At 36.4% G+C, this 12,692-nt stretch overlaps 1 pseudogene; it reads right to left on the bottom strand.

Annotated features, from left to right (window-relative positions):
* Positions 1-5,581: 5,581 nt before the first annotated feature.
* Positions 5,582-6,223, bottom strand: LOC122431462 (annotated as a pseudogene).
* Between the last annotated feature and the right edge of the window lie 6,469 nt (positions 6,224-12,692).

The following is a 12,692-nucleotide window of genomic DNA, read 5'->3' as shown; positions in this document are numbered from 1 at the left end:
GAGTCTTCTCAAGCACCACAGTTCAAAAACATCATTCTTCAGCACTCAGCTTTCTTTATGATCCAACTCTCACATCCATACATGACTACTGGAAAAGCAAAGCTTTGACTGTATGGACTTTTGTCAGCAAAGTGATGTCTCTCCTTTTTAATATGCTGGTCTAGGTTTCTCACAGTTTTCCTTCCAAAGAGCAAGCACCTTTTAATTAATGTCATGGCTTCAGTCACTGTCCACATGACTCGGAGTCCAAGAAAATAAAATCTGTCACTGTTTCCACTTTTTCCCCTTCTTTTTGTCATGAAGTGATGGGACCAGACGACATGATTTTAGCTTTTTGAATGTTTTTTAAGCCAGCTTTTTCACTCCGCTCTTTTACCTTCATCAAAAAGTTTTTTAGTTCCTCTTCACTTTTGCCACAACAACCATCTGAGGTTGTTGATAAAATCCAAGTAGCATGTGGCAAAGACCACAGAAATCCTTATCATATTATTTCATGTATTATATGAAATTTTTCCAGTGGTCATGTATGGTCATGTATGGTTTTTCCAGTGGTCATGTATGGACGTGAGAGTTGGACTACAAAGAAAGCTGAGTGCCAAAGAATTGATACTTTTGAACTGTGGTGTTGGAGAAGACTCTTGAGAGTCCCTTGGACTGCAAGGAGATCCAACCAGTCCATCCTAAAGGAGATCAGTCCTGGGTGTTCAATGGTAGGACTGATTTTGAAGCTGCAACTCTAATACTTTGGCCACCTGATGCGAAGAGCTGACTCATTTGAAAAGACCCTGATGCTGGGAAAGATTGAGGGCAGGAGGAGAAGGGGACGACAGAGGATAAGATGGTTGGATGTCATCACCAACTCAATGGATATGGGTTTGGGTGGACTCCGGGAGTTGGTGATGGACAGGGGGTCTGATATGCTGCGGTTCATGGGGTTGCAAAGAGTCGGACACGACTGAGAGACTGAACTGAACTGAACTGATATGAAATTTTGTTTCAGAATCTTAATGTTGGTCGACTAAAACAAGAATTTGTTTTCATGTTTACAATGTGGTTTATAATACGAAATATGCTCCCAAAACCCTTGGATTTTCCTAAGTGATATGAATGATAAAGTCTTCTTGATATTCATAACAAATCCCTTTGACCCACACCTCAGTTGATGTTAATGAGGTGACTTTTGGAAGCACCTAAGAATGGGGGCTAGTTACCAAGGAAATCAACCAACCAAGTGATTACATAGTTGTAACTTTCAGACCCACATCAACCTCCAAGGAGGGGAGAGGGGCTGGAGGTTGACTAGACCAACAATGACAATGGCCAGTGATTAATTAATCATGTCTATGTAATGAAGCCTCCATAAAAATACAAAAGGAGAAGGTTCAGAGATTCCTGGGTTGGTGAACACATGGTGATGCAGCAAGAGTAGTGTGCCCAGAGAGAACATGGATGCTCGCTCTGTGCTCCTGCCTCCATACTTTGCCCCATGCATCTATGGCCTCCATCTTGCTGTTCCTGAATTATGTCCATGTTAAAAATGGTAATCTAGTAAGCAAATCGGTTTCCTGAGTTCTGGAGCCACTCTAGCAAATCAATCAAACCCAATGAGGGGGTTGTTAGGACCTCCAATCTATAACTGGTAGGTCAGAAGCACAGGTGACTACCTAGACATGTAGTTGGCATCAGAAGTGGGGGTGGGGGGACACTCTTGTAGGACTGAGTCTTTGAGAACTGAGGCTATCTCTAGGTAGATGGTGTCAGGTGTAATTTAATCATAAGATATCCAGCTGGTGTCAGAGAATTGCCTGGTGGTATGGGGGAAAAACCCAGATGCTAGAGTTGTTAGAATTTCAATATCCAAGCTTAAGATACACCATTTTCTATTATATGAATAATGAAATGACACATTGTACATACCATATCCAATAAACATGAGTTTTATATTACCTCAGAGACAAACTATTCAGAAGAAAATCAAATTTGTACATTTTAATTGAGATGCTGCTGCTGCTAAGTCACTTCAGTTGTGTCCAACTCTGTGCGACCCCATAGACAGCAGCCCACCAGGCTCCCCCGTCCCTGGGATTCTCCAGGCAAGAACACTGGAGTGGGTTGCCATGTCCTTCTCCAACGCATGAAAGTGAAAAGTGAAAGTGAAGTCGCTCAGTCGTGTCTGACTCTTAGCGACCCCATGGACTGCATCCTACCAGGCTCCTCCATCCATGGGATTTTCCAGGCAAGAGGACTGGAGTGGGGTGCCATTGCCTTCTCCGAGAATTGAGACGCAGTTGATCAATTTTACTATTACATGTTGATGGAAAAATTTCCCAAAGCAATCTGGTCTCTGAGAAGCACAGAAATTCAGAGACTTGAATTACGTAGCTATTAGAGACTTTAGGGCTTTTGTGTTGTCTAATAAACATAAAGGGAGAAAGCGGACAGATTTACCACTGTATAGATAAGAATACCAAAGTAAGCCAACCATTTAAAAATATTCCTAATATAAAATTTTAGCATACAAAAGCTACAGACTAATCCAACAAAATATAAGAAACATGTGAAATTTTATTATCAGAGAATATGATTTTATAAAATCATGTTCAATGCCTTAGACCATATTATTAGCAAAGGCAAATGGCTATCATTGCTGGTAAAATGTGATCATGATCAGTTAATTGAATATTGGAAGAAAGTGTCATGAAGAAAAAGAAAAATTTTAAGACATGTAATAATGCAAAATAGAGATCGCCTATAGTCAGAGTTGGCAGTGTCCATTATGTACTCTCCCTTTTTCTTCTTTATTACTGAATCTTTTTGCTTTGATCATACAGTATACCCTAATTTAGGGAATGGGTGTATTAATCTATTTATTTTGCTGCAGTTAAATCAAGATTTCTCAAACTCAGCACTATTTGCACTTTGGGGCCAAACTTTCTTATGGAAGGTGACCCTGTGCTATATAGGATGCTCAGCTTCATTCCTAGACTCTACCCAGTTATGCATGCCAAAATGTCTACAAGATATTGCCAAATGTCCCCCTGGTGTGGGGGCAAAATTACTCTTGATTGAAACCACTTAATTATATATTTGAATGTTCTTACTGATACCCGTTGCTATGATAATATGCTAATTTTAAAGTCAACTTGTCAATTTGTACTAAGTAGCCTTTTGAGATTTTCATGGGAATTACATTGAGTTCATACATCAAATTGCAAGAATTTCTATCAATGAGTCTTACAATCCATGAACATGATGTATTTCTGTTTAGTTAGATTTTGTTTAGTTTATCTAAGCAATGCTTTATGATTTTTTCTCACATTTTATTTTCTAAATTTACCCTTGACTATTACGTTAGTTTTGATGTTATTTCAAATGCAATTTGTCTTAATTTTCCGGATGCATTATTCTAGTTACATAAAAACATAATGATTTTTATATATTGATTGTATGCTGTAATACCACGTCTCACACATTGGTATTCCCGTGAATTCTGTAGAAACTTTTTGCTAATAAGATTGTGCCTTCCTTGAATAAAGAATGTTTTGACATTTCCTTTCTAATCTTTATGACTTACAAGTTTACTTGATGGCCTTAGTTCACTGGTAAATCATCTAATTTCAAAACTACAGTCACCGTCTGCAGTGATTTTGGAGCCAAGAAAATAAAATCTGTCACTGCTTCCACTTTTTCCCCTTCTATTTGCCATTAAGTCATGGGACCAGATTCCATGATCTTAGTTTTTTTAATGTTGAGTTTCAAGTCAGCTTTCTCACTCTCCTATTCACGTTCCTTGAGGCTTTTTGTTCCTCTTCACTTCTGCCATTAGAGTGGTATCATCTGCATATCTGAGGTTATTGATATTTCTCCCAGCAATTTTGATTACAGCTTGTGATTCTTCCAGCATTGCATTTTGCCTGATGTACTCTGCATAGAAGTTAAATAAGTAGGGTGACAGTATGTAGTCTTGTCATACTCCTTTCCTAATTTAGAACCAGTCAGTTGTTTCATGTCTGGTTCAAACTGTTGCTTCTTGTCTGGCATACGGTTTTCTCAGGAGAGAGGTAAGGTGATCTGGTATTCCCATTTTTTTTAAAGAATTTTCCAGTATTTGTTGTGATCTACATAGTCAAAGGTTTTTGAGTGGTCGATGAAGCAGAATGTTTTTCTGAAACTCCCTTGCTTTCTTTATGATACAACAAGTGTTGGCTATTTTCCTAACTTACTCTTTTTTTTTTTTTTCTTTTGGTCTTCTTTTTATTAGTTTCTGAAATGTTAGCTTACATTATTGCTCTTAGGTATTTCTTCTTTTCTAATATAGATATTTATAGCTGTGAATTTTCCAGCTTCACTTTTTACTTGGTATGTGATCAGGAATAAATGCTTAATGCTTTATTTGTCAGTTATTCTGTGTTTATGTGTCTTAAGGATGTTTTGAAATATTAAAGTTATTAAAATGGGAACTGAAATGGAAAGTGTCCTATATATGTTAACTTTTAATATGATTGTTCTTTCGATGGATCTGCCTGTTAACTAGACTACTAGAGTGGGTTGCTGGTCCCTTCTCCAGGGCATCTTCCCCACCTAGGAATCGAACTCAGGTCTCCTACATTGCAGGCAGATTCTTTACTGTCTAAGCCACCAGGGAAACCCTAAATTCAGGAAACACAATAAAACAGACCATTTGGTTGACATGATAGAAGAATTTCAAAACTAGTTGAATTTAATTTTGACCCGCCAAAAATCTTGAAAAACACAGTATTGTCACTCAAACTTCTGAACTCTTCATATTATGTTTTGTAACCAAAACTTTATCCCAAGGATTCACAAAATTATTACAAATGACAGCATGGAAAATAATCTTGCCCAGTAACTCCAAATTTAGCTCTACAACATACACTTAAAATGGCAGGACACTGGTATCTTGAGTAGTCTCAAATTTCCAAATAAAGTATGTTACAAAGAGCTATGTATTCATGTATGGCAATCACGGAAGAAACTTATGGCCTAAAGCAAAGTTAAACTAACTTTCTTGAAACTTTTTAGATTCTACACCAGTTGGACAACCTCTTGTCTGGTCTGAAGACTAGTGGAACTTTCAAATGTCTAATCTAGTTTAAGGGCTCAGCTTTAATTTTTCCCTTCTGGCCTATGTTCACAGAAGCTTTTAAAGATTGTTTTCTTAACTGCAGCTGCATACCATTTCCCAGCTATGGAAAAGTCTTCAGTTTTTTCCAGTTTTTTGTTTTAGTAATATTAAATATTACACTTTAGCTGTGCAGGAGTTAGAGATTATGCAAGGATTTCTCAGTCTATGCAAGGCTAAAAATCAAAAGCAAATTCATTTTGCTTAAGGGACCATTCTAAAGTAACAATTCCTGATATTACATGCCTCATATGATCCATTTCAAACCACCGAGGATTACAACTTCATGTGTCACTGTTAAAACAAACAAATGTGAACAGCTAAAACATTTCAAAAGTGCAACAAACTTATGAAGTCTCAAACAAAACTTGAATTTTCTGTACATACTCTTGTAGAAGTTATTTCCTATATACCACATTCCTCTAGAAAACTGGTTTTCTATTCTCTTTCATTTGACCTAGATTGGCGACAAGCCCTAGAGAAAGATAGGCGCAGCTTGTGATTTCTCTCCTGGGACAGTGATTGCTTTCTTCCCCTATCTTTAGAAAGGGGCCTAGTCCAGCTGCAAGAGAAACTTCTCTGTCTTGGAGATTTGTTTTCAAGGTGGAGTACTGCTCCTCCGATAAATCAACTCGAAGGGAACGACCCCAGGAGGGAGGTGGGCCATGATTTTGACTTATCTTTTCACCTTTTGGCAGTTCCATTCTTACTTGGCAGCCACATAGTGTTCTCCCATCTAACTTTGAGACAGCATCCACTGCATCTCGGGGATCTTAAAATTCCACAAAAGCAAAGCCTAGAGGGTTCCTTGCAACCCACACACTTTGGAAAAAGTCGCACAGTCATTTCCGACTCTCTGCGATCCCATGGACTGTAGCCTGCCTGGCTCCTCTGTCCATGGAATTCTTCAGGCAAGAGTATTGGAATGGATCGCCATTTCCTTCTGCATGGCACACACTTCAGAGTGGCCCATAATAGCCAAAGGCTCGTTCCAATTCAGTCTTTTTTATCATTGTTTCCAAGGTTACCTACATAAACTTTACAGTCCAATCACCAGGAATCATAATGTATTTCGAGGCCATGGGTTAGAAATGCAGAGGTTCAAATCCACCATCCTAGGATAATTCTTCCCGGGTGCCTTCCGCCTGGCCTCCCTGGATGTTCTGGCACACTCAGCATCCACAAAATTGTCAGCTCATATTATTAAATAAAAGCCACATGCTCTGGCCAGGTTTTTTTTTTCTTTTTTTTTTTTAATTCAAACGATGTTCTTCAATTTAGTCACCCTCAGTAGCTAGGAGCTATTTCAATGATACATGAGACATTTCTGGAACTCCTCAGTAGGACTGGCCACTGGAACCAGGAAAAAAATTGCTTTGAATAAATTCAGTAAATGAACTTTTTCATTCTTCACAGATAGATGATCATTTTTTAGAAACAGCTAATTGTTCTTATTGCTAAACAAGGCAGGTTATGAAGTTCATCACTAAGATTTATGGGTTTAAATAAGATGAGATCAAAATAGTGGTTCATTTTTCTCTTTACAAGACTAACTTGTAGGGTGGAGTGTTAAAAAAATGTCTTGAAGATGGGTAGTCTTGGGAGGTAATCAGTTAAGACATTAGTGATCACTTAATTTTATCTGGATGTGGAGCTTTGTTTAAATCAGAATCAAGCAAATAAACTAAAAAAAAAAATCTAACACTACAGTCAAACAGCTAAATGTGACCCTCATGGATTTATGGGCTAATCCGTTAGAAATACACATAATACTGCTTGAACTCTGTGTGAGTTAAATCCCATTTGAATTTATCCAGAATCAGATATGACTGAGCTATTTTTGTCTAGGCTTTCCCAAGTTAAATTATGCTGAGTTTGTGGTAGCCTCAATGGAAAAATACAAGGTTCCAGGTGAACAGGGGTTGATGGTTGTTTCTGCTCCAGGGCAATCAGAGACACCTCAACAGGGGTGGTAACTTTGAGTATTTTTCAGGATTTGCCATATGTGGAAGTAACTAATTTAAATCTGCTTCTTATTCTCTCATTTTTGATAAGTCTCCTTCATCTTATAGTTTACGTGAGTTATTATTCATAGCTTCTACCATTTCTCATCTTTGGTTTTCTCCCTTGTCTTCCTTTGTTATGCCCCTTCCATTTCCATTCTTACTGCTAAATGCCATATTTTTCATGTTTCTTAGTAAAGATACTGAATAAATAAATTTGATTGTATTGTTCATGTTTTCATGTCAGGGTTATAAAAAATAGGTCATCGATTATCCTAAGGTTTGGCTATAGTCAAGCTTTTGTCTTAATTTCTCTCTTCTATACTATGACTAGAAATGAAGGTCACTTGGGATCCCAGCTCCCAGGAAAGCTTTCTAACTAGCCCAGATGGCAGGAGGTTCACTCTCTGACATCTCATTCAAAGTTATTACAGTATTATTGGCCATATGATGACTTTGCTTATGCTGTAATTACAGCACTGTGACTTTTTTAAAACTGGAAACTTATAACTTTTAGTCTCATTCAAATATTTTGCCAGTCCTTCAGCTCCCCTCCATTTGTTTTCGGAATCTATAAGTCTATTTTCAGTCTATTTAGTTTGTACTTTTTGAGATTTCACATAGAAGTGTGATCATGTGGTATTTGTCTTTCTCTGACTTTTTTCACTTAGCATAATACCCTCCATGTCCATTCATGTTGCCACAAATGGCAACATTTCATTCATTTTTTATGGCTAATATGCCATTGCACATATATCATTTTTTAATCCATTTGTCTGTTGATGAACATTAAGGATGCTTCGTATCTTGGTTATCATAAATTCTGTGATGAACACTGGAATATATATATTGTTTTGAATTAGTGTTTTTGTTTCTTCTGGTAAGTAATCAGAAGTAAAACTGCTGGACCATATGGCAGTACTATCTTTAATTTTTTGAGAAAACTTTATAACTTTTTCCGTAGAGGCTGCATCAATATTATAATATAGTCCCGCCAGCAGTGACTGAGAGTTACCTTTTCTCCACATCCTCATCAATAATTGTTATTTGTTGTCTTTCTGATGATGGTTATTGTGAGAGCTGTGAGGTGGTATCTCATCATGCTTTCATTTTGTAGTTCCCTGGTGATTAGTTATGTTGAGTATCTCTTCATGTACCTATTGGTTACTGTATGCATTTTTTGGGAAAACATTTTTTCCAGAATCTCTGCCTATTTTTTTTAATCCAGTTTTGTTTTACTTTATAATGAGTTGCATGAGTTCTTTTTATATTTTGAATTATTAACTTTTTATTAGATATATAATTTACAAAATCTTTTCCCATTTAGTACATGACCTTTTAATTGTGTTAGTTTTCTTTGCTGTGAATAAGCTTTTTAGTCTGATGTAGTACTGTTTGTTTATTTAAGCTTTTGCTTCCCTTGATTGAGAATACATATCAAACAATAATTCTAAGACTAATGCCCAAGAGCACGTTGCTTATGGTATTGTCTAGAAGTTTTATGGTTAAGGTCTTAATATTTAAGAGTTTAATCCATTTTGAGTTTATTTTTGCATATAGTGTGTGAAAGTAGTCCAGTTTGATTCTTTTGCATGTAGCTGTCCAGCATGTAGCTTCAATCATTTATTGAAGAAGCTATCTTTTCTCCATTGTATATTCCTGTCACTTTTGTCATAGATTAATTAACCATAAAAATGTGGGTTTATTTCTGGGCTCTCTATTCTACTTCATTGATCTCTGTGTCTGTTTTTTGCAAGTATTATGAAAGTGAAAGTACCATGTACCGTTTTGATTATTTTAGCTTTGGAGTGTAGTTTGAAATTAGGGACCACAATAACCCCGGCTCTGTTCCTTCTCAAGATTATTTTCACAATTCTGGGTCTTTTGTGTTCCCTTACAGATTTCAGAATTTTTCTAGTGCTGTTAAAATTGACATCAGCATTTTGATAAGAATTCCACTGAATTTATAGATTGCCTTGGGAAGTATGATTATTTAAGGAGGTTAATTTTCCACCCCATGAGCATGGTGTATCTTTCCATTTGCTTGTGTCATTTTCAATATCGTGTCAAGTCTTAACAGTTTTCTGAGTACAAAATTTTTATCTCTTTGGTTTGATTTATTCCTAGGTATTTTATTCTTTTTGATGCAGCTATAATTGGGATTTTTTCTTAATTTCTTTTTCTGATAGTCCATTGTGAGTGTACAGAAACATAGCAGATTATTGTATTTTCATTTTGTATCCTGCAACTTTACTGAATTTATTTTTTGTGGCATTTTTAGGATTTTTCTATATATAGAATGTCATGTGCTAACAATGACAGTTTTATGTCTTCCTTTCCAGTTGGAATTCATTTTATTTATTTATTTTTTAGCCTCATTTCTATGACTAGAATTTCCAATGCTATGTTGACTTAACATGTTGATAGCAGGCATCCCTGTATGGTTTCTGATCTTAGAGGGAATGCTTTCAGCTTTTGCTACTAAGTATGCTGTTGGCTGTAGTTTTGTCATATATAACCTTTATTATTTTGAGGCATGTTCCTCCTATAACCACTTTGTGGGGTGTTTTTCTCGTGAACAAAGGCTGTAATTTGTTGGAAGTAGCAGTTTTCCTAGTGAAAAACTTGCTGTCAATTGCTACTGGAAGTTATAGTTTGAACTAGATCTGGATAATAAAATATCAGCAAAGGTCGTTATTCAGAAATCATCCAAACAGAATTATTTATCCTCCACAGATAGCACCCACATGCCACTTAGCACTATACTGAACATGGATGGTTTCAGAAAAAAAAGTCACATAACACCCAAGACTAAATACAGAGGAGCAAATTTAAAAGTCAAAACAGTAAACCTTTGAAATAGAAAATCTTGAGTCTCTTACAGTATCATCAAGAAACTGAACTAATAACGCTAGTAGAAATACACCTCATTATCTCATATCACATGAGGAAATGATACCTTTCTATGTAAATACATTAATGATTGGGCTTTTTACACTTACAATAAACATGTCTGTAATCATTACAATTTTGACATTTATTTGAAAGCCAATTTTGAAATATTAGATTCATTTTCTATCTTTTTTTCTTTTGGTGACCCTGTGTTCTGACTGTAGTACACGTGTGTTCAATCCAGTTACTGTGGGCTTAACAAAGATAAACAAGAAGGGGCCTGTATTCATTGAGCTCTTAACTGTGTCTGCCTAAGAACTTAAAGCCAGTTCTTCATTTATCCCCAAAACCTTATAAATACAGTGTTACAGTTTTTCACAAGTTACAGATAGGATCTGAGGTTCAAAGTTATGAAGCAGCTAGTTCAAAGTTATGCCACTAATGAATTTAGAATGTAGTTTTGAACTCATGGAAGTTTTGTTCCTACTTTTAATCACTATGCAATATTGCCTCCGAAATTAATGATCCATTTTATTATATAAGGTTAAAGAGACAAAAATGTAAATTAATGTGCAAGGCTTGGTTTTCTCAGGATTGACAGAAAAAGAGGGGAAAGTGGAAAAGAATTTTTCTAAGACAACATTCATTCAAAAAACGAAGATCATGGCATTCGGTCCCATTACTTCATGGAAAATAGATGGGTAAACAATGGAAACAGTGATAGGCTATTTTCTTAGGCTCCAAAATCACTGCAGATGGTGACTGCAGCCATGAAATTAAAAGATGCTTGCTCCTTGGAAGAAATCTTTTGACCAACCTAGACAGCATATTAAAAAGCAGAGACATTACTTTGCTGACAAAGGTTCGTCCAGTCAAAGCTATGGTTTTTCTGGTAGTCACATATGGATGTGAGAGTTGGACCATAAAGAAAGCTGGAAGAATTGATGCTTTTGAACTGTGGAGGTGGAGAAGATTCTTGAGAGTCCCATGGACTGCAAGGAGATCAAACCAGTCTATCCTAAAGGAAAGCAGTCCTGAATAGTCATTGGAAGGACTGATGCTGAAGCTGACATTTCAAGATGCTGGGAAAGATTGAAGGAAGGAGGAGAAGGGGACGACAGAGGATGAGATGTTTGGATGGCATCACCGACTCAATGGACATGAGTTTAAGCAAGTTCTGGGAGTTGGTGATGGACAGGGAAGTCTGGCGTGCTGCAGTCCATGGGGTCACAAAGAATCAGGCACAACTGACTGACAGATCCAAAGACAGGATATGTGCTTATTGTATGTAGCCAAGTTCATTGTTTATGCAAGCTTCTATGGTTTTCTGTGTAATAGTTCCCTTATACTCTCTTGATAAGTAATGGTAACCAAAGTGCCAAAATGTATCACCAGGAAAGCCCTAAAATTTACCCCTAATGGAATTAAAAATGGCCAGGTAATGCATGTTTTAAATTTTTTGGAGAATGACTTCAAGGAAAATACTAACAGGTTGTTAAGAGGCCAATTACCAGGCACTTTGCTCAATAGACTTATTGAATACAGAGTCTTTCTGTTTGTTTTGAAAAATAATATTTGTGGAAACATTTCAACATAGTGACTGCAGCAATCAGATGTTCCTGAGTTAGAACTCCTACCACCTTTACCTTCCCACCCCTGAGCTGTGTCCTAATTTCAGGATATTGTAAACTACAGAATCCAAGGCCAATCTGCATTTCAAAGAAATGGGCTGTAGTCCCACCAGTTCCACTCCACTCATCATAGTTATGAAAGGAACAATTTGGTAATAAGAAGGCTTTATATAAATGAGTTAAATAGCTTCCAATATAGTCAAAAGACCTATCTTACGTTGTTCATCTTTAATGAAAAAGAAAGAGAAAATGCTTGAACCCCTCACAATGCTGCTGTCTGTGTACTTCTCCATTCTCATGCCCCCTCTCTCACTTTCTTCTCCTTTTGAAAACATGTTTTCTTCTTTCATTATGAAATTGGCAGTAGGTAGGGAAATAGTGAGCCAAGGATACAAATCATTATTGTACAGTGTCAGCAGGCTTCAGAACAGCGAATATTACACTCAAAGAGAAACAAAATACAAAAACAATTTTCTAAGCAGATTTAGACCATTAACAGAGAAGAGAGAGAAAACAGAAGAAAACATTAGCATTAGGGGCATGAAAATTGAATTGCATTAAATATTTATTGCCTCTAACTCTTCAGCCAAATAGGAATAGATATATAATGAATTTTGCCTGTTTTTTTTTTTTTTGAGAATTGTTCTGTTTTAGTTAGAAATTATTTGACAACATCCACAGTTTTTAGTCCTGAAGTTAGTAATACTCCTCAGTTCTGGCAATAAACCAAATAAGAGACAATAATAGCTGTTTTTCATGTGTCATCACATTTGTCTTCAACTCAGCTTCATGGTAGAAAGAAACTCTATTTACAGATGATAGAGTATAAATATATTCTTCTGTATTTTCTTAAGGTTGTACAACCAGAAAATGTTGAAGCCAGAATTCAGCTTAGTTCCTACTGATGTCATTACTGTTTCTCTTTCTATTAGGGGGCATCACAGAAAGGTCAAAATGTTTGAATACTACAAGATGCGTTTTCATAAACATTAACATTTATGAAAAAGATCTGGTCATAATGTT

This window comes from Cervus canadensis, chromosome 29, assembly GCF_019320065.1.
Source record: "Cervus canadensis isolate Bull #8, Minnesota chromosome 29, ASM1932006v1, whole genome shotgun sequence".
NCBI lineage: Eukaryota > Metazoa > Chordata > Mammalia > Artiodactyla > Cervidae > Cervus > Cervus canadensis.
This window is presented reverse-complemented; position numbering and strand designations above follow the sequence as displayed.